Source organism: Salvelinus alpinus, chromosome 10, assembly GCF_045679555.1.
Source record: "Salvelinus alpinus chromosome 10, SLU_Salpinus.1, whole genome shotgun sequence".
NCBI lineage: Eukaryota > Metazoa > Chordata > Actinopteri > Salmoniformes > Salmonidae > Salvelinus > Salvelinus alpinus.
In genome coordinates, this window is record NC_092095.1 from 83,360,666 (window position 1) to 83,386,572 (window position 25,907).

The window sequence follows — 25,907 nt, forward strand, 5'->3', positions numbered from 1 at the left end:
CTATCAGATTAGAGCCATAATGGAGACAAGGTATCTACCACCCCACTACCACTACCAGATTAGAGCCATAAGGGCACTAGGTATCTACCACCCCACTACTTCTATCAGTATCAGATTAGAGCCATAATGGAGACTAGGTATCTACCACCCCACTCCCATTATCAGATTAGAGCCATAATGGAGACTAGGTATCTACCACCCCACTACCACTACCAGATTAGAGCCATAAGGGCACTAGACATCTAACACCCCACTACTACTACCAGATTAGAGCCTAAAACGGAGATTAGACATCTACCACCCCACTTCCTCTATCAGATTAGAGCCATAATGGAGACTAGGTATCTACCACCCCACTACCACTATCAGATTAGAGCCATAATGGAGACTAGGTATCTACCACCACACTACCACATTAGAGCCAAAATGGAGACTAGGTATCTACCACCCTACTACCTCTATCAGATTAGAGCCATAAGGGCACTTGGCATCTACCACCACACTACCACTATCAGGTTAGAGCCATAAGGGCACTAGGCATCTACCACCCCACCACCACTATCAGATTAGAGCCATAATGGAGACTAGGTATCTACCACCCCACTACCACTATCAGATTAGAGCCATAAGGGCACTAGGCATCTACCACCCCACTACCACTATCAGATTAGAGCCATAATGGAGACTAGGTATCTACCACCCCACTACTTCTATCAGATTAGAGCCATAATGGAGACTAGGTATCTACCACCCCACTCCCATGATCAGATTAGAGCCATAATGGAGACTAGGTATCTACCACCCCACTACCACTACCAGATTAGAGCCATAAGGGCACTAGACATCTAACACCCCACTACTACTACCAGATTAGAGCCTAAAACGGAGACTAGACATCTACCACCCCAATACCTCTATCAGATTAGAGCCATAATGGAGACTAGGTATCTACCAGCACACTACCACTACCAGATTAGAGCCATAATGGAGACTAGGTATCTACCACCCCACTACCACTATCAGATTAGAGCCATAATGGAGACTATGTATCTACCACCCCACTACCACTATCAGATTAGAGCCATAATGGAGACTAGGTATCTACCACCCCACTACCTCTATCAGATTAGAGCCATAAGGGCTTTAGGCATCTTACCACCCCACTACCACTATCAGATTAGAGCCATAATGGAGACTAGGTATCTACCACCCCACTACCACTATCAGATTAGAGCCATAAGGGCACAAGACATCTACCACCCCACTACCACTATCAGATTAGAGCCATAAGGGCACTAGGCATCTACCACCCCACTACCACTATCAGATTAGAGCCATAATGGAGACTAGGTATCTACCACCCCACTACTACTACCAGATTAGAGCCATAAGGGAGACTAGTAATTTACCACCCCACTACCTCTATCAGATTAGAGCCATAATGGAGACTTGGTATCTACCAGCACACTACCACTACCAGATTAGAGCCATAATGGAGACTAGGTATCTACCACCCCACTACCACTATCAGATTAGAGCCATAATGGAGACTAGGTATCTACCACCCCACTACCACTATCAGATTAGAGCCATAAAGGCACTAGGCATCTACCACCCCACTACCACTATCAGATTAGAGCCATAATGGAGACTAGGTATCTACCACCCCACTACTTCTATCAGATTAGAGCCATAATGGAGACTAGGTATCTACCACCCCACTCCCATTATCAGATTAGAGCCATAATGGAGACTAGGTATCTACCACCCCACTACCACTACCAGATTAGAGCCATAAGGGCACTAGACATCTAACACCCCACTACTACTACCAGATTAGAGCCTAAAACGGAGACTAGACATCTACCACCCCACTACCTCTATCAGATTAGAGCCATAATGGAGACTAGGTATCTACCAGCACAATACCACTACCAGATTAGAGCCATAATGGAGACTAGGTATCTACCACCCCACTACCACTATCAGATTAGAGCCATAATGGAGACTAGGTATCTACCACCCCACTACCACATTAGAGCCATAATGGAGACTAGGTATCTACCACCCCACTACCTCTATCAGATTAGAGCCATAAGGGCACTTGGCATCTACCACCACACTACCACTGTCAGATTAGAGCCATAATGGAGACTAGGTATCTACCACCCCACTACCTCTATCAGATTAGAGCCATAATGGAGACTAGGTATCTACCACCCCACTCCCACTATCAGATTAGAGCCATAATGGAGACTATGTATCTACCACCCCACTACCACTACCAGATTAGAGCCATAAGGGCACTAGACATCTAACACCCGACTACTACTACCAGATTAGAGCCTAAAACGGAGACTAGACATCTACCACCCCACTACCTTTATAAGATTAGAGCCATAATGGAGACTTGGTATCTACCAGCACACTACCACTACCAGATTAGAGCCATACTGGAGACTAGGTATCTACCACCCCACTACCACTATCAGATTAGAGCCATAATGGAGACTAGGTATCTACCCCACTACCACTATCAGATTAGAGCCATAATGGAGACTAGGTATCTACCCCCCCACTACCTCTATCATATTAGAGCCATAGGGGACTTGGCATCTACCACCACTCTACCACTGTCAGATTAGAGCCATAAGGGCACTAGGTATCTACCACCCCACTACTTCTATCAGATTAGAGCCATAATGGAGACTAGGTATCTACCACCCCACTCCCATGATCAGATTAGAGCCATAATGGAGACTAGGTATCTACCACCCCACTACCACTACCAGATTAGAGCCATAAGGGCACTAGACATCTAACACCCCACTACTACTACCAGATTAAAGCCTAAAACGGAGACTAGACATCTACCACCCCAATACCTCTATCAGATTAGAGCCATAATGGAGACTAGGTATCTACCAGCACACTACCACTACCAGATTAGAGCCATAATGGAGACTAGGTATCTACCACCCCACTACCACTATCAGATTAGAGCCATAATGGAGACTAGGTATCTACCACCCCACTACCACTATCAGATTAGAGCCATAAAGGCACTAGGCATCTACCACCCCACTACCACTATCAGATTAGAGCCATAATGGAGACTAGGTATCTACCACCCCACTTCCTCTATCAGATTAGAGCCATAATGGAGACTAGGTATCTACCACCCCACTACCACTATCAGATTAGAGCCATAATGGAGACTAGGTATCTACCACCACACTACCACATTAGAGCCAAAATGGAGACTAGGTATCTACCACCCTGCTACCTCTATCAGATTAGAGCCATAAGGGCACTTGGCATCTACCACCACACTACCACTATCAGGTTAGAGCCATAAGGGCACTAGGCATCTACCACCCCACTACCACTATCAGATTAGAGCCATAATGGAGACTAGGTATCTACCACCCCACTACCACTATCAGATTAGAGCCATAAGGGCACTAGGCATCTACCACCCCACTACCACTATCAGATTAGAGCCATAATGGAGACTAGGTATCTACCACCCCACTACTTCTATCAGATTAGAGCCATAATGGAGACTAGGTATCTACCACCCCACTCCCATGATCACATTAGAGCCATAATGGAGACTAGGTATCTATCACCCCACTACCACTACCAGATTAGAGCCATAAGGGCACTAGACATCTAACACCCCACTACTACTACCAGATTAGAGCCTAAAACGGAGACTAGACATCTACCACCCCAATACCTCTATCAGATTAGAGCCATAATGGAGACTAGGTATCTACCAGCACACTACCACTACCAGATTAGAGCCATAATGGAGACTAGGTATCTACCACCCCACTACCACTATCAGATTAGAGCCATAATGGAGACTATGTATCTACCACCCCACTACCACTATCAGATTAGAGCCATAATGGAGACTAGGTATCTACCACCCCACTACCTCTATCAGATTAGAGCCATAAGGGCTTTAGGCAATCTTACCACCCCACTACCACTATCAGATTAGAGCCATAATGGAGACTAGGTATCTACCACCCCACTACCACTATCAGATTAGAGCCATAATGGAGACTAGGTATCTACCCCACTACCACTATCAGATTAGAGCCATAATGGAGACTAGGTATCTACCCCCCCACTACCTCTATCATATTAGAGCCATAAGGGCACTTGGCATCTACCACCACTCTACCACTGTCAGATTAGAGCCATAAGGGCACTAGGTATCTACCACCCCACTACTTCTATCAGATTAGAGCCATAATGGAGACTAGGTATCTACCACCCCACTCCCATGATCAGATTAGAGCCATAATGGAGACTAGGTATCTACCACCCCACTACCACTACCAGATTAGAGCCATAAGGGCACTAGACATCTAACACCCCACTACTACTACCAGATTAAAGCCTAAAACGGAGACTAGACATCTACCACCCCAATACCTCTATCAGATTAGAGCCATAATGGAGACTAGGTATCTACCAGCACACTACCACTACCAGATTAGAGCCATAATGGAGACTAGGTATCTACCACCCCACTACCACTATCAGATTAGAGCCATAATGGAGACTAGGTATCTACCACCCCACTACCACTATCAGATTAGAGCCATAAAGGCACTAGGCATCTACCACCCCACTACCACTATCAGATTAGAGCCATAATGGAGACTAGGTATCTACCACCCCACTTCCTCTATCAGATTAGAGCCATAATGGAGACTAGGTATCTACCACCCCACTACCACTATCAGATTAGAGCCATAATGGAGACTAGGTATCTACCACCACACTACCACATTAGAGCCAAAATGGAGACTAGGTATCTACCACCCTGCTACCTCTATCAGATTAGAGCCATAAGGGCACTTGGCATCTACCACCACACTACCACTATCAGGTTAGAGCCATAAGGGCACTAGGCATCTACCACCCCACTACCACTATCAGATTAGAGCCATAATGGAGACTAGGTATCTACCACCCCACTACCACTATCAGATTAGAGCCATAAGGGCACTAGGCATCTACCACCCCACTACCACTATCAGATTAGAGCCATAATGGAGACTAGGTATCTACCACCCCACTACTTCTATCAGATTAGAGCCATAATGGAGACTAGGTATCTACCACCCCACTCCCATGATCAGATTAGAGCCATAATGGAGACTAGGTATCTATCACCCCACTACCACTACCAGATTAGAGCCATAAGGGCACTAGACATCTAACACCCCACTACTACTACCAGATTAGAGCCTAAAACGGAGACTAGACATCTACAACCCCAATACCTCTATCAGATTAGAGCCATAATGGAGACTAGGTATCTACCAGCACACTACCACTACCAGATTAGAGCCATAATGGAGACTAGGTATCTACCACCCCACTACCACTATCAGATTAGAGCCATAATGGAGACTATGTATCTACCACCCCACTACCACTATCAGATTAGAGCCATAATGGAGACTAGGTATCTACCACCCCACTACCTCTATCAGATTAGAGCCATAAGGGCTTTAGGCAATCTTACCACCCCACTACCACTATCAGATTAGAGCCATAATGGAGACTAGGTATCTACCACCCCACTACCACTATCAGATTAGAGCCATAAGGGCACAAGACATCTACCACCCCACTACCACTATCAGATTAGAGCCATAAGGGCACTAGGCATCTACCACCCCACTACCACTATCAGATTAGAGCCATAATGGAGACTAGGTATCTACCACCCCACTACTACTACCAGATTAGAGCCATAAGGGAGACTAGTAATTTACCACCCCACTACCTCTATCAGATTAGAGCCATAATGGAGACTTGGTATCTACCAGCACACTACCACTACCAGATTAGAGCCATAATGGAGACTAGGTATCTACCACCCCACTACCACTATCAGATTAGAGCCATAATGGAGACAAGGTATCTACCACCCCACTACCACTATCAGATTAGAGCCATAAAGGCACTAGGCATCTACCACCCCACTACCACTATCAGATTAGAGCCATAATGGAGACTAGGTATCTACCACCCCACTACTTCTATCAGATTAGAGCCATAATGGAGACTAGGTATCTACCACCCCACTACCTTTATAAGATTAGAGCCATAATGGAGACTAGGTATCTACCCCCCCACTACCTCTATCATATTAGAGCCATAAGGGCACTTGGCATCTACCACCACTCTACCACTGTCAGATTAGAGCCATAAGGGCACTAGGTATCTACCACCCCACTACTTCTATCAGATTAGAGCCATAATGGAGACTAGGTATCTACCACCCCACTCCCATGATCAGATTAGAGCCATAATGGAGACTAGGTATCTACCACCCCACTACTTCTATCAGATTAGAGCCATAATGGAGACTAGGTATCTACCACCCCACTCCCATTATCAGATTAGAGCCATAATGGAGACTAGGTATCTACCACCCCACTACCACTACCAGATTAGAGCCATAAGGGCACTAGACATCTAACACCCCACTACTACTACCAGATTAGAGCCTAAAACGGAGACTAGACATCTACCACCCCACTACCTCTATCAGAATAGAGCCATAATGGAGACTAGGTATCTACCAGCACAATACCACTACCAGATTAGAGCCATAATGGAGACTAGGTATCTACCACCCCACTACCACTATCAGATTAGAGCCATAATGGAGACTAGGTATCTACCACCCCACTACCACATTAGAGCCATAATGGAGACTAGGTATCTACCACCCCACTACCTCTATCAGATTAGAGCCATAAGGGCACTTGGCATCTACCACCACACTACCACTGTCAGATTAGAGCCATAATGGAGACTATGTATCTACCACCCCACTACCACTACCAGATTAGAGCCATAAGGGCACTAGACATCTAACACCCGACTACTACTACCAGATTAGAGCCTAAAACGGAGACTAGACATCTACCACCCCACTACCTTTATAAGATTAGAGCCATAATGGAGACTAGGTATCTACCCCACTACCACTATCAGATTAGAGCCATAATGGAGACTAGGTATCTACCCCCCCACTACCTCTATCATATTAGAGCCATAAGGGCACTTGGCATCTACCACCACTCTACCACTGTCAGATTAGAGCCATAAGGGCACTAGGTATCTACCACCCCACTACTTCTATCAGATTAGAGCCATAATGGAGACTAGGTATCTACCACCCCACTCCCATGATCAGATTAGAGCCATAATGGAGACTAGGTATCTACCACCCCACTACCACTACCAGATTAGAGCCATAAGGGCACTAGACATCTAACACCCCACTACTACTACCAGATTAGAGCCTAAAACGGAGACTAGACATCTACCACCCCAATACCTCTATCAGATTAGAGCCATAATGGAGACTAGGTATCTACCAGCACACTACCACTACCAGATTAGAGCCATAATGGAGACTAGGTATCTACCACCCCACTGCCACTATCAGATTAGAGCCATAATGGAGACTATGTATCTACCACCCCACTACCACTATCAGATTAGAGCCATAATGGAGACTAGGTATCTACCACCCCACTACCTCTATCAGATTAGAGCCATAAGGGCTTTAGGCATCTTACCACCCCACTACCACTATCAGATTAGAGCCATAATGGAGACTAGGTATCTACCCCCCCACTACCTCTATCATATTAGAGCCATAAGGGCACTTGGCATCTACCACCACTCTACCACTGTCAGATTAGAGCCATAAGGGCACAAGACATCTACCACCCCACTACCACTATCAGATTAGAGCCATAAGGGCACTAGGCATCTACCACCCCACTACCACTATGAGATTAGAGCCATAATGGAGACTAGGTATCTACCACCCCACTACTACTACCAGATTAGAGCCATAAGGGAGACTAGTAATTTACCACCCCACTACCTCTATCAGATTAGAGCCATAATGGAGACTTGGTATCTACCAGCACACTACCACTACCAGATTAGAGCCATAATGGAGACTAGGTATCTACCACCCCACTACCACTATCAGATTAGAGCCATAATGGAGACTAGGTATCTACCACCCCACTACCACTATCAGATTAGAGCCATAAAGGCACTAGGCATCTACCACCCCACTACCACTATCAGATTAGAGCCATAATGGAGACTAGGTATCTACCACCCCACTACTTCTATCAGATTAGAGCCATAATGGAGACTAGGTATCTACCACCCCACTACCTTTATAAGATTAGAGCCATAATGGAGACTAGGTATCTACCCCACTACCACTATCAGATTAGAGCCATAATGGAGACTAGGTATCTACCCCCCCACTACCTCTATCATATTAGAGCCATAAGGGCACTTGGCATCTACCACCACTCTACCACTGTCAGATTAGAGCCATAAGGGCACTAGGTATCTACCACCCCACTACTTCTATCAGATTAGAGCCATAATGGAGACTAGGTATCTACCACCCCACTCCCATTATCAGATTAGAGCCATAATGGAGACTAGGTATCTACCACCCCACTACTTCTATCAGATTAGAGCCATAATGGAGACTAGGTATCTACCACCCCACTCCCATTATCAGATTAGAGCCATAATGGAGACTAGGTATCTACCACCCCACTACCACTACCAGATTAGAGCCATAAGGGCACTAGACATCTAACACCCCACTACTACTACCAGATTAGAGCCTAAAACGGAGACTAGACATCTACCACCCCACTACCTCTATCAGAATAGAGCCATAATGGAGACTAGGTATCTACCAGCACAATACCACTACCAGATTAGAGCCATAATGGAGACTAGGTATCTACCACCCCACTACCACTATCAGATTAGAGCCATAATGGAGACTAGGTATCTACCACCCCACTACCACATTAGAGCCATAATGGAGACTAGGTATCTACCACCCCACTACCTCTATCAGATTAGAGCCATAAGGGCACTTGGCATCTACCACCACACTACCACTGTCAGATTAGAGCCATAATGGAGACTATGTATCTACCACCCCACTACCACTACCAGATTAGAGCCATAAGGGCACTAGACATCTAACACCCGACTACTACTACCAGATTAGAGCCTAAAACGGAGACTAGACATCTACCACCCCACTACCTTTATAAGATTAGAGCCATAATGGAGACTAGGTATCTACCCCACTACCACTATCAGATTAGAGCCATAATGGAGACTAGGTATCTACCCCCCCACTACCTCTATCATATTAGAGCCATAAGGGCACTTGGCATCTACCACCACTCTACCACTGTCAGATTAGAGCCATAAGGGCACTAGGTATCTACCACCCCACTACTTCTATCAGATTAGAGCCATAATGGAGACTAGGTATCTACCACCCCACTCCCATGATCAGATTAGAGCCATAATGGAGACTAGGTATCTACCACCCCACTACCACTACCAGATTAGAGCCATAAGGGCACTAGACATCTAACACCCCACTACTACTACCAGATTAGAGCCTAAAACGGAGACTAGACATCTACCACCCCACTACCTCTATCAGAATAGAGCCATAATGGAGACTAGGTATCTACCAGCACACTACCACTACCAGATTAGAGCCATAATGGAGACTAGGTATCTACCACCCCACTGCCACTATCAGATTAGAGCCATAATGGAGACTATGTATCTACCACCCCACTACCACTATCAGATTAGAGCCATAATGGAGACTAGGTATCTACCACCCCACTACCTCTATCAGATTAGAGCCATAAGGGCTTTAGGCATCTTACCACCCCACTACCACTATCAGATTAGAGCCATAATGGAGACTAGGTATCTACCCCCCCACTACCTCTATCATATTAGAGCCATAAGGGCACTTGGCATCTACCACCACTCTACCACTGTCAGATTAGAGCCATAAGGGCACAAGACATCTACCACCCCACTACCACTATCAGATTAGAGCCATAAGGGCACTAGGCATCTACCACCCCACTACCACTATCAGATTAGAGCCATAATGGAGACTAGGTATCTACCACCCCACTACTACTACCAGATTAGAGCCATAAGGGAGACTAGTAATTTACCACCCCACTACCTCTATCAGATTAGAGCCATAATGGAGACTTGGTATCTACCAGCACACTACCACTACCAGATTAGAGCCATAATGGAGACTAGGTATCTACCACCCCACTACCACTATCAGATTAGAGCCATAATGGAGACTAGGTATCTACCACCCCACTACCACTATCAGATTAGAGCCATAAAGGCACTAGGCATCTACCACCCCACTACCACTATCAGATTAGAGCCATAATGGAGACTAGGTATCTACCACCCCACTACTTCTATCCGATTAGAGCCATAATGGAGACTAGGTATCTACCACCCCACTACCTTTATAAGATTAGAGCCATAATGGAGACTAGGTATCTACCCCACTACCACTATCAGATTAGAGCCATAATGGAGACTAGGTATCTACCCCCCCACTACCTCTATCATATTAGAGCCATAAGGGCACTTGGCATCTACCACCACTCTACCACTGTCAGATTAGAGCCATAAGGGCACTAGGTATCTACCACCCCACTACTTCTATCAGATTAGAGCCATAATGGAGACTAGGTATCTACCACCCCACTCCCATGATCAGATTAGAGCCATAATGGAGACTAGGTATCTACCACCCCACTACTTCTATCAGATTAGAGCCATAATGGAGACTAGGTATCTACCACCCCACTCCCATTATCAGATTAGAGCCATAATGGAGACTAGGTATCTACCACCCCACTACCACTACCAGATTAGAGCCATAAGGGCACTAGACATCTAACACCCCACTACTACTACCAGATTAGAGCCTAAAACGGAGACTAGGTATCTACCACCCCACTACCACTATCAGATTAGAGCCATAATGGAGACTAGGTATCTACCACCCCACTACCACTATCAGATTAGAGCCATAAAGGCACTAGGCATCTACCACCCCACTACCACTATCAGATTAGAGCCATAATGGAGACTAGGAATCTACCACCCCACTACCTCTATCAGATTAGAGCCATAAGGGCTTTAGGCATCTTACCACCCCACTACCACTATCAGATTAGAGCCATAATGGAGACTAGGTATCTACCACCCCACTACCACTATCAGATTAGAGCCATAAGGGCACAAGACATCTACCACCCCACTACCACTATCAGATTAGAGCCATAAGGGCACTAGGCATCTACCACCCCACTACCACTATCAGATTAGAGCCATAATGGAGACTAGGTATCTACCACCCCACTACTACTACCAGATTAGAGCCATAAGGGAGACTAGTCATTTACCACCCCACTACCTCTATCAGATTAGAGCCATAATGGAGACTTGGTATCTACCAGCACACTACCACTACCAGATTAGAGCCATAATGGAGACTAGGTATCTACCACCCCACTACCACTATCAGATTAGAGCCATAATGGAGACTAGGTATCTACCACCCCACTACCACTATCAGATTAGAGCCATAAAGGCACTAGGCATCTACCACCCCACTACCACTATCAGATTAGAGCCATAATGGAGACTAGGTATCTACCACCCCACTCCCATTATCAGATTAGAGCCATAATGGAGACTAGGTATCTACCACCCCACTACCACTACCAGATTAGAGCCATAAGGGCACTAGACATCTAACACCCCACTACTACTACCAGATTAGAGCCTAAAACGGAGACTAGACATCTACCACCCCACTACCTCTATCAGATTAGAGCCATAATGGAGACTAGGTATCTACCACCCCACTACCACTATCAGATTAGAGCCATAATGGAGACTAGGTATCTACCACCCCCCTACCACATTAGAGCCATAATGGAGACTAGGTATCTACCACCCCACTACCACTATCAGATTAGAGCCATAATGGAGACTAGGTATCTACCACCCCACTATCTCTATCAGATTAGAGCCATAAGGGCACTAGGCATCTACCACCCCACTACCACTATCAGATTAGAGCCAAAATGGAGACTAGGTATCTACCACCCCACTACCTCTATCGGATTAGAGCCATAATGGAGACTAGGTATCTACCAGCACACTACCACTACCAGATTAGAGCCATAATGGAGACTAGGTATCTACCACCCCACTACCACTATCAGATTAGAGCCATAATGGAGACTATGTATCTACCACCCCACTACCACTATCAGATTAGAGCCATAATGGAGACTAGGTATCTACCACCCCACTACCTCTATCAGATTAGAGCCATAAGGGCTTTAGGCATCTTACCACCCCACTACCACTATCAGATTAGAGCCATAATGGAGACTAGGTATCTACCACCCCACTACCACTATCAGATTAGAGCCATAAGGGCACAAGACATCTACCACCCCACTACCACTATCAGATTAGAGCCATAAGGGCACTAGGCATCTACCACCCCACTACCACTATCAGATTAGAGCCATAATGGAGACTAGGAATCTACCACCCCACTACCTCTATCAGATTAGAGCCATAAGGGCTTTAGGCATCTTACCACCCCACTACCACTATCAGATTAGAGCCATAATGGAGACTAGGTATCTACCACCCCACTACCTCTATCAGATTAGAGCCATAAGGGCTTTAGGCATCTTACCACCCCACTACCACTATCAGATTAGAGCCATAATGGAGACTAGGTATCTACCACCCCACTACCACTATCAGATTAGAGCCATAAGGGCACAAGACATCTACCACCCCACTACCACTATCAGATTAGAGCCATAATGGAGACTAGGTATCTACCAGCACAATACCACTACCAGATTAGAGCCATAATGGAGACTAGGTATCTACCACCCCACTACCACTATCAGATTAGAGCCATAATGGAGACTAGGTATCTACCACCCAACTACCACATTAGAGCCATAATGGAGACTAGGTATCTACCACCCCACTACCACTATCAGATTAGAGCCATAAGGGCACTAGACATCTAACGCCCCACTACTACTACCAGATTAGAGCCTAAAACGGAGACTAGACATCTACCACCCCAATACCTCTATCAGATTAGAGCCATAATGGAGACTAGGTATCTACCAGCACACTACCACACTACCACTACCTATATCAGATTAGAGCCAAAAGGGCTCTAGGCATCTACCACCCCACTACCTCTATCAGATTAGAACCATAATTGAGACTAGGTATCTACCACCCCACTACCACTACCAGATTAGAGCCATAATGGAGACTAGGTATCTTCCACCCCACTACCACTATCAGATTAGAGCCATAATGGAGACAAGGTATCTACCACCCCACTACCACTACCAGATTAGAGCCATAAGGGCACTAGGTATCTACCACCCCACTACTTCTATCAGTATCAGATTAGAGCCATAATGGAGACTAGGTATCTACCACCCCACTCCCATTATCAGATTAGAGCCATAATGGAGACTAGGTATCTACCACCCCACTACCACTACCAGATTAGAGCCATAAGGGCACTAGACATCTAACACCCCACTACTACTACCAGATTAGAGCCTAAAACGGAGACTAGACATCTACCACCCCACTTCCTCTATCAGATTAGAGCCATAATGGAGACTAGGTATCTACCACCCCACTACCACTATCAGATTAGAGCCATAATGGAGACTAGGTATCTACCACCACACTACCACATTAGAGCCAAAATGGAGACTAGGTATCTACCACCCCACTACCTCTATCAGATTAGAGCCATAAGGGCACTTGGCATCTACCACCACACTACCACTATCAGGTTAGAGCCATAATGGAGACTAGGTATCTACCACCCCACTACTTCTATCAGATTAGAGCCATAATGGAGACTAGGTATCTACCACCCCACTCCCACTACCAGATTAGAGCCATAATGGAGACTAGGTATCTACCACCACACTACCACATTAGAGCCAAAATGGAGACTAGGTATCTACCACCCCACTACCTCTATCAGATTAGAGCCATAAGGGCACTTGGCATCTACCACCACACTACCACTATCAGGTTAGAGCCATAAGGGCACTAGGCATCTACCACCCCACTACCACTATCAGATTAGAGCCATAATGGAGACTAGGTATCTACCACCCCACTACCACTATCAGATTAGAGCCATAAGGGCACTAGGCATCTACCACCCCACTACCACTATCAGATTAGAGCCATAATGGAGACTAGGTATCTACCACCCCACTACTTCTATCAGATTAGAGCCATAATGGAGACTAGGTATCTACCACCCCACTCCCACTACCAGATTAGAGCCAAAACGGAGACATCTACCACCCCACTACCACTATCATATTAGAGCCATAAAGGAGACTAGGTATCTACCACCCCACTACCTCTATCAGATTATAGCCATAAGGGCACTAGACATCTACCACCCCACTACCACTATCAGATTAGAGCCATAAGGGAGACTAGTCAATTACCACCCCACTACCACTATCAGATTAGAGCCATAATGGAGGCTAGGTATCTACCTGCCCACTAGCGCTACCAGATTAGAGCCATAATGGAGACTAGGTATCTACCACCCCTCTACCTCTATCAGATTAGAGCCATAATGGAGACTAGGTATCTACCACCCCACTACCACTATCAGATTAGAGCCACAAGGGAGACTAGACATCTACCACCCCACTTCCACGATCAGATTAGAGCCATAATGGAGACTACACATCCACCACCCCACTACCACTATCAGATTAGAGCCATAATGGAGACTAGGTTTCTACCACCCCACTACCACTATCAGATTAGAGCCATAATGGACACTAGGTATCTACCACTACCTCTATCAGATTAGAGCTATAAGGGAGACTAGGTATCTACCACCCAACTACCACTATCAGATTAGAGCCATAAGGGGACTAGACATCTACCACCCCACTACTACTACCAGATTAGAGCCAAAACGGAGACTAGACATCTACCACCCCACTACTACTACCAGATTAGAGCCATAATGGAGACTAGACATCTACCACCCCACTTCCACTATCAGATTAGAGCCACAAGGGAGACTAGACATCTACCACCCCACTTCCACTATCAGATTAGAGCCATAAGGGCACTAGACATCTAACGCCCCACTACTACTACCAGATTAGAGCCTAAAACGGAGACTAGACATCTACCACCCCAATACCTCTATCAGATTAGAGCCATAATGGAGACTAGTAATCTACCAGCACACTACCACACTACCACTACCTATATCAGATTAGAGCCAAAAGGGCTCTAGGCATCTACCACCCCACTACCTCTATCAGATTAGAACCATAATTGAGACTAGGTATCTACCACCCCACTACCACTACCAGATTAGAGCCATAATGGAGACTAGGTATCTTCCACCCCACTATCACTATCAGATTAGAGCCATAATGGAGACAAGGTATCTACCACCCCACTACCACTACCAGATTAGAGCCATAAGGGCACTAGGTATCTACCACCCCACTACTTCTATCAGTATCAGATTAGAGCCATAATGGAGACTAGGTATCTACCACCCCACTCCCATTATCAGATTAGAGCCATAATGGAGACTAGGTATCTACCACCCCACTACCACTATCAGATTAGAGCCATAATGGAGACTAGGTATCTACCACCACACTACCACATTAGAGCCAAAATGGAGACTAGGTATCTACCACCCCACTACCTCTATCAGATTAGAGCCATAAGGGCACTTGGCATCTACCACCACACTACCACTATCAGGTTAGAGCCATAAGGGCACTAGGCATCTACCACCCCACTACCACTATCAGATTAGAGCCATAATGGAGACTAGGTATCTACCACCCCACTACCACTATCAGATTAGAGCCATAAGGGCACTAGGCATCTACCACCCCACTACCACTATCAGATTAGACCCATAATGGAGACTAGGTATCTACCACCCCACTCCCATGATCAGATTAGAGCCATAATGGAGACTAGGTATCTACCACCCCACTACCACTACCAGATTAGAGCCATAAGGGCACTAGACATCTAACACCCCACTACTACTACCAGATTAGAGCCTAAAACGGAGACTAGACATCTACCACCCCAATACCTCTATCAGATTAGAGCCATAATGGAGACTAGGTATCTACCAGCACACTACCACTACCAGATTAGAGCCATAATGGAGACTAAGTATCTACCACCCCACTACCACTATCAGATTAGAGCCATAATGGAGACTATGTATCTACCACCCCACTACCACTATCAGATTAGAGCCATAATGGAGACTAGTCAATTACCACCCCACTACCACTATCAGATTAGAGCCATAATGGAGGCTAGGTATCTACCAGCCCACTAGCGCTACCAGATTAGAGCCATAATGGAGACTAGGTATCTACCACCCTCTACCTCTATCAGATTAGAGCCATAATGGAGACTAGGTATCTACCACCCCACTACCACTATCAGATTAGAGCCACAAGGGAGACTAGACATCTACCACCCCACTTCCACGATCAGATTAGAGCCATAATGGAGACTACACATCCACCACCCCACTACCACTATCAGATTAGAGCCATAATGGAGACTAGGTTTCTACCACCTCACTACCACTATCAGATTAGAGCCATAATGGACACTAGGTATCTACCACTACCTCTATCAGATTAGAGCCATAAGGGAGACTAGGTATCTACCACCCAACTACCACTATCAGATTAGAGCCATAAGGGGACTAGACATCTACCACCCCACTACTACTACCAGATTAGAGCCAAAACGGAGACTAGACATCTACCACCCCACTACTACTACCAGATTAGAGCCATAATGGAGACTAGATATCTACCACCCCACTACTACTATCAGATTAGAGCCACAAGGGAGACTAGACATCTACCACCCCACTACTACTACCAGATTAGAGCCATAATGGAGACTAGATATCTACCACCCCACTACTACTATCAGATTAGAGCCATAAGGGCACTAGACATCTAACGCCCCACTACTACTACCAGATTAGAGCCTAAAACGGAGACTAGACATCTACCACCCCAATACCTCTATCAGATTAGAGCCATAATGGAGACTAGGTATCTACCAGCACACTACCACACTACCACTACCTATATCAGATTAGAGCCAAAAGGGCTCTAGGCATCTACCACCCCACTACCTCTATCAGATTAGAACCATAATTGAGACTAGGTATCTACCACCCCACTACCACTACCAGATTAGAGCCATAATGGAGACTAGGTATCTTCCACCCCACTACCACTACCAGATTAGAGCCATAAGGGCACTAGGTATCTACCACCCAACTACTTCTATCAGTATCAGATTAGAGCCATAATGGAGACTAGGTATCTACCACCCCACTCCCATTATCAGATTAGAGCCATAATGGAGACTAGGTATCTACCACCCCACTACCACTACCAGATTAGAGCCATAAGGGCACTAGACATCTAACACCCCACTACTACTACCAGATTAGAGCCTAAAACGGAGACTAGACATCTACCACCCCACTTCCTCTATCAGATTAGAGCCATAATGGAGACTAGGTATCTACCACCCCACTACCACTATCAGATTAGAGCCATAATGGAGACTAGGTATCTACCACCACACTACCACATTAGAGCCAAAATGGAGACTAGGTATCTACCACCCCACTACCTCTATCAGATTAGAGCCATAAGGGCACTTGGCATCTACCACCACACTACCACTATCAGGTTAGAGCCATAAGGGCACTAGGCATCTACCACCCCACTACCACTATCAGATTAGAGCCATAATGGAGACTAGGTATCTACCACCCCACTACCACTATCAGATTAGAGCCATAATGGAGACTAGGTATCTACCACCACACTACCACATTAGAGCCAAAATGGAGACTAGGTATCTACCACCCCACTACCTCTATCAGATTAGAGCCATAAGGGCACTTGGCATCTACCACCACACTACCACTATCAGGTTAGAGCCATAAGGGCACTAGGCATCTACCACCCCACTACCACTATCAGATTAGAGCCATAATGGAGACTAGGTATCTACCACCCCACTACCACTATCAGATTAGAGCCATAAGGGCACTAGGCATCTACCACCCCACTACCACTATCAGATTAGAGCCATAATGGAGACTAGGTATCTACCACCCCACTACTTCTATCATATTAGAGCCATAATGGAGACTAGGTATCTACCACCCCACTCCCATGATCAGATTAGAGCCATAATGGAGACTAGGTATCTACAACCCCACTACCACTACCAGATTAGAGCCATAAGGGCACTAGACATCTAACACCCCACTACTACTACCAGATTAGAGCCTAAAACGGAGACTAGACATCTACCACCCCAATACCTCTATCAGATTAGAGCCATAATGGAGACTAGGTATCTACCAGCACACTACCACACTACCACTACCTATATCAGATTAGAGCCAAAAGGGCTCTAGGCATCTACCACCCCACTACCTCTATCAGATTAGAACCATAATTGAGACTAGGTATCTACCACCCCACTACCACTACCAGATTAGAGCCATAATGGAGACTAGGTATCTTCCACCCCACTACCACTACCAGATTAGAGCCATAAGGGCACTAGGTATCTACCACCCCACTACTTCTATCAGTATCAGATTAGAGCCATAATGGAGACTAGGTATCTACCACCCCACTCCCATTATCAGATTAGAGCCATAATGGAGACTAGGTATCTACCACCCCACTACCACTACCAGATTAGAGCCATAAGGGCACTAGACATCTAACACCCCACTACTACTACCAGATTAGAGCCTAAAACGGAGACTAGACATCTACCACCCCACTTCCTCTATCAGATTAGAGCCATAATGGAGACTAGGTATCTACCACCCCACTACCACTATCAGATTAGAGCCATAATGGAGACTAGGTATCTACCACCACACTACCACATTAGAGCCAAAATGGAGACTAGGTATCTACCACCCCACTACCTCTATCAGATTAGAGCCATAAGGGCACTTGGCATCTACCACCACACTACCACTATCAGGTTAGAGCCATAAGGGCACTAGGCATCTACCACCCCACTACCACTATCAGATTAGAGCCATAATGGAGACTAGGTATCTACCACCCCACTACCACTATCAGATTAGAGCCATAAGGGCACTAGGCATCTACCACCCCACTACCACTATCAGATTAGAGCCATAATGGAGACTAGGTATCTACCACCCCACTACTTCTATCAGATTAGAGCCATAATGGAGACTAGGTATCTACCACCCCACTCCCATGATCAGATTAGAGCCATAATGGAGACTAGGTATCTACAACCCCACTACCACTACCAGATTAGAGCCATAAGGGCACTAGACATCTAACACCCCACTACTACTACCAGATTAGAGCCTAAAACGGAGACTAGACATCTACCACCCCAATACCTCTATCAGATTAGAGCCATAATGGAGACTAGGTATCTACCAGCACACTACCACTACCAGATTAGAGCCATAATGGAGACTAGGTATCTACCACCCCACTACCACTATCAGATTAGAGCCATAATGGAGACTATGTATCTACCACCCCACTACCACTATCAGATTAGAGCCATAATGGAGACTAGGTATCTACCACCCCACTACCTCTATCAGATTAGAGCCATAAGGGCTTTAGGCATCTTACCACCCCACTACCACTATCAGATTAGAGCCATAATGGAGACTAGGTATCTACCACCCCACTACCACTATCAGATTAGAGCCATAAGGGCACAAGACATCTACCACCCCACTACCACTATCAGATTAGAGCCATAAGGGCACTAGGCATCTACCACCCCACTACCACTATCAGATTAGAGCCATAATGGAGACTAGGTATCTACCACCCCACTACTACTACCAGATTAGAGCCATAAGGGAGACTAGTAATTTACCACCCCACTACCTCTATCAGATTAGAGCCATAATGGAGACTTGGTATCTACCAGCACACTACCACTACCAGATTAGAGCCATAATGGAGACTAGGTATCTACCACCCCACTACCACTATCAGATTAGAGCCATAAGGGCACTAGGCATCTACCACCCCACTACCACTATCAGATTAGAGCCATAATGGAGACTAGGTATCTACCACCCCACTACTTCTATCAGATTAGAGCCATAATGGAGACTAGGTATCTACCACCCCACTCCCATGATCAGATTAGAGCCATAATGGAGACTAGGTATCTACAACCCCACTACCACTACCAGATTAGAGCCATAAGGGCACTAGACATCTAACACCCCACTACTACTACCAGATTAGAGCCTAAAACGGAGACTAGACATCTACCACCCCAATACCTCTATCAGATTAGAGCCATAATGGAGACTAGGTATCTACCAGCACACTACCACTACCAGATTAGAGCCATAATGGAGACTAGGTATCTACCACCCCACTACCACTATCAGATTAGAGCCATAATGGAGACTATGTATCTACCACCCCACTACCACTATCAGATTAGAGCCATAATGGAGACTAGGTATCTACCACCCCACTACCTCTATCAGATTAGAGCCATAAGGGCTTTAGGCATCTTACCACCCCACTACCACTATCAGATTAGAGCCATAATGGAGACTAGGTATCTACCACCCCACTACCACTATCAGATTAGAGCCATAAGGGCACAAGACATCTACCACCCCACTACCACTATCAGATTAGAGCCATAAGGGCACTAGGCATCTACCACCCCACTACCACTATCAGATTAGAGCCATAATGGAGACTAGGTATCTACCACCCCACTACTACTACCAGATTAGAGCCATAAGGGAGACTAGTAATTTACCACCCCACTACCTCTATCAGATTAGAGCCATAATGGAGACTTGGTATCTACCAGCACACTACCACTACCAGATTAGAGCCATAATGGAGACTAGGTATCTACCACCCCACTACCACTATCAGATTAGAGCCATAATGGAGACTAGGTATCTACCACCCCACTACCACTATCAGATTAGAGCCATAATGGAGACTTGGTATCTACCAGCACACTACCACTACCAGATTAGAGCCATAATGGAGACTAGGTATCTACCACCCCACTACCACTATCAGATTAGAGCCATAATGGAGACTAGATATCTACCACCCCACTACTACTATCAGATTAGAGCCACAAGGGAGACTAGACATCTACCACCCCACTACTACTACCAGATTAGAGCCATAATGGAGACTAGATGTCTACCACCCCACTACTACTATCAGATTAGAGCCATAAGGGCACTAGACATCTAACGCCCCACTACTACTACCAGATTAGAGCCTAAAACGGAGACTAGACATCTACCACCCCAATACCTCTATCAGATTAGAGCCATAATGGAGACTAGGTATCTACCAGCACACTACCACACTACCACTACCTATATCAGATTAGAGCCAAAAGGGCTCTAGGCATCTACCACCCCACTACCTCTATCAGATTAGAACCATAATTGAGACTAGGTATCTACCACCCCACTACCACTATCAGATTAGAGCCATAATGGAGACTAGGTATCTACCACCCCACTCCCATTATCAGATTAGAGCCATAATGGAGACTAGGTATCTACCACCCCACTACCACTACCAGATTAGAGCCATAAGGGCACTAGACATCTAACACCCCACTACTACTACCAGATTAGAGCCTAAAACGGAGACTAGACATCTACCACCCCACTTCCTCTATCAGATTAGAGCCATAATGGAGACTAGGTATCTACCACCCCACTACCACTATCAGATTAGAGCCATAATGGAGACTAGGTATCTACCACCCCACTCCCATGATCAGATTAGAGCCATAATGGAGACTAGGTATCTACCACCCCACTACCACTACCAGATTAGAGCCATAAGGGCACTAGACATCTAACACCCCACTACTACTACCAGATTAGAGCCTAAAACGGAGACTAGACATCTACCACCCCAATACCTCTATCAGATTAGAGCCATAATGGAGACTAGGTATCTACCAGCACACTACCACTACCAGATTAGAGCCATAATGGAGACTAGGTATCTACCACCCCACTACCACTATCAGATTAGAGCCATACTGGAGACTAGGTATCTACCACACCACTACCTCTATCAGATTAGAGCCATAAGGGCCTTAGGCATCTTACCACCCCACTACCACTATCAGATTAGAGCCATAATGGAGACTAGGTATCTACCACCCCACTACCACTATCAGATTAGAGCCATAAGGGCACAAGACATCTACCACCCCACTACCACTATCAGATTAGAGCCATAAGGGCACTAGGCATCTACCACCCCACTACCACTATCAGATTAGAGCCATAATGGAGACTAGGTATCTACCACCCCACTCCCATTATCAGATTAGAGCCATAATGGAGACTAGGTATCTACCACCCCACTACCACTACCAGATTAGAGCCATAAGGGCACTAGACATCTAACACCCCACTACTACTACCAGATTAGAGCCATAAGGGAGACTAGTCATTTACCACCCCACTACCTCTATCAGATTAGAGCCATAATGGAGACTTGGTATCTACCAGCACACTACCACTACCAGATTAGAGCCATAATGGAGACTAGGTATCTACCACCCCACTACCACTCTCAGATTAGAGCCATAATGGAGACTAGGTATCTACCACCCCACTACCACTATCAGATTAGAGCCATAAAGGCACTAGGCATCTACCACCCCACTACCACTATCAGATTAGAGCCATAATGGAGACTAGGTATCTACCACCCCACTCCCATTATCAGATTAGAGCCATAATGGAGACTAGGTATCTACCACCCCACTACCACTACCAGATTAGAGCCATAAGGGCACTAGACATCTACCACCCCACTACCTCTATCAGATTAGAGCCATAATGGAGACTAGGTATCTACCAGCACAATACCACTACCAGATTAGAGCCATAATGGAGACTAGGTATCTACCACCCCACTACCACTATCAGATTAGAGCCATAATGGAGACTAGGTATCTACCACCCCACTACCACATTAGAGCCATAATGGAGACTAGGTATCTACCACCCCACTACCACTATCAGATTAGAGCCATAATGGAGACTAGGTATCTACCACCCAACTACCTCTATCAGATTAGAGCCATAAGGGCACTAGGCATCTACCACCCCACTACCACTATCAGATTAGAGCCAAAATGGAGACTAGGTATCTACCACCCCACTACCACTATCAGATTAGAGCCATAAGGGCAGTAGGCATCTACCACCCCACTACTTCTATCAGATTAGAGCCATAATGGAGACTAGGTATCTACCACCCCACTCCCATGATCAGATTAGAGCCATAATGGAGACTAGGTATCTACCACCCCACTACTACTACCAGATTAGAGCCTAAAACGGAGACTAGACATCTATCACCCCAATACCTCTATCAGATTAGAGCCATAATGGAGACTAGGTATCTACCAGCACACTACCACTACCAGATTAGAGCCATAATGGAGACTAGGTATCTACCACCCCACTACCACTATCAGATTAGAGCCATAATGGAGACTCTGTATCTACCACCCCACTACCACTATCAGATTAGAGCCATAATGGAGACTAGGTATCTACCACCCCACTACCTCTATCAGATTAGAGCCATAAGGGCTTTAGGCATCTTACCACCCCACTACCACTATCAGATTATAGCCATAATGGAGACTAGGTATCTACCACCCCACTACCACTATCAGATTAGAGCCATAAGGGCACAAGACATCTACCACCCCACTACCACTATCAGATTAGAGCCATAAGGGAGACTAGTCATTTACCACCCCACTACCTCTATCAGATTAGAGCCATAATGGAGACTTGGTATCTACCAGCACACTACCACTACCAGATTAGAGCCATAATGGAGACTAGGTATCTACCACCCCACTACCACTATCAGATTAGAGCCATAATGGAGACTAGGAATCTACCACCCCACTACCACTATCAGATTAGAGCCATAAAGGCACTAGGCATCTACCACCCCACTACCACTATCAGATTAGAGCCATAATGGAGACTAGGTATCTACCACCCCACTACCTCTATCAGATTAGATCCATAAGGGCTTTAGGCATCTACCACCCCACTACCTCTATCAGATTAGAGCCATAATGGAGACTAGGTATCTACCAGCACAATACCACTACCAGATTAGAGCCATAATGGAGACTAGGTATCTACCACCCCACTACCACTATCAGATTAGAGCCATAATGGAGACTAGGTATCTACCACCCCACTACCACATTAGAGCCATAATGGAGACTAGGTATCTACCACCCCACTACCACTATCAGATTAGAGCCATAAGGGCACTAGACATCTAACGCCCCACTACTACTACCAGATTAGAGCCTAAAACGGAGACTAGACATCTACCACCCCAATACCTCTATCAGATTAGAGCCATAATGGAGACTAGGTATCTACCAGCACACTACCACACTACCACTACCTATATCAGATTAGAGCCAAAAGGGCTCTAGGCATCTACCACCCCACTACCTCTATCAGATTAGAGCCATAATGGAGACTAGGTATCTACCACCACACTACCACATTAGAGCCAAAATGGAGACTAGGTATCTACCACCCCACTACCTCTATCAGATTAGAGCCATAAGGGCACTTGGCATCTACCACCACACTACCACTATCAGGTTAGAGCCATAAGGGCACTAGGCATCTACCACCCCACTACCACTATCAGATTAGAGCCATAATGGAGACTAGGTATCTACCACACCACTACTTCTATCAGATTAGAGCCATAATGGAGACTAGGTATCTACCACCCCACTCCCATGATCAGATTAGAGCCATAATGGAGACTAGGTATCTACCACCCCACTACCACTACCAGATTAGAGCCATAAGGGTACTAGACATCTAACACCCCACTACTACTACCAGATTAGAGCCTAAAACGGAGACTAGACATCTACCACCCCAATACCTCTATCTGATTAGAGCCATAATGGAGACTAGGTATCTACCAGCACACTACCACTACCAGATTAGAGCCATAATGGAGACTAGGTATCTACCACCCCACTACCACTATCAGATTAGAGCCATAATGGAGACTATGTATCTACCACCCCACTACCACTATCAGATTAGAGCCATAATGGAGACTAGGTATCTACCACCCCACTACCTCTATCAGATTAGAGCCATAAGGGCTTTAGGCATCTTACCACCCCACTACCACTATCAGATTAGAGCCATAATGGAGACTAGGTATCTACCACCCCACTACCACTATCAGATTAGAGCCATAAGGGCACAAGACATCTACCACCCCACTACCACTATCAGATTAGAGCCATAAGGGCACTAGGCATCCACCACCCCACTACCACTATCAGATTAGAGCCATAATGGAGACTAGGTATCTACCACCCCACTACTACTACCAGATTAGAGCCATAAGGAAGACTAGTAATTTACCACCCCACTACCTCTATCAGATTAGAGCCATAATGGAGACTTGGTATCTACCAGCACACTACCACTACCAGATTAGAGACATAATGGAGACTAGGTATCTACCACCCCACTACCACTATCAGATTAGAGCCATAATGGAGACTAGGTATCTACCACCCCACTACCACTATCAGATTAGAGCCATAAAGGCACTAGGCATCTACCACCCCACTACCACTATCAGATTAGAGCCATAATGGAGACTAGGTATCTACCACCCCACTACTTCTATCAGATTAGAGCC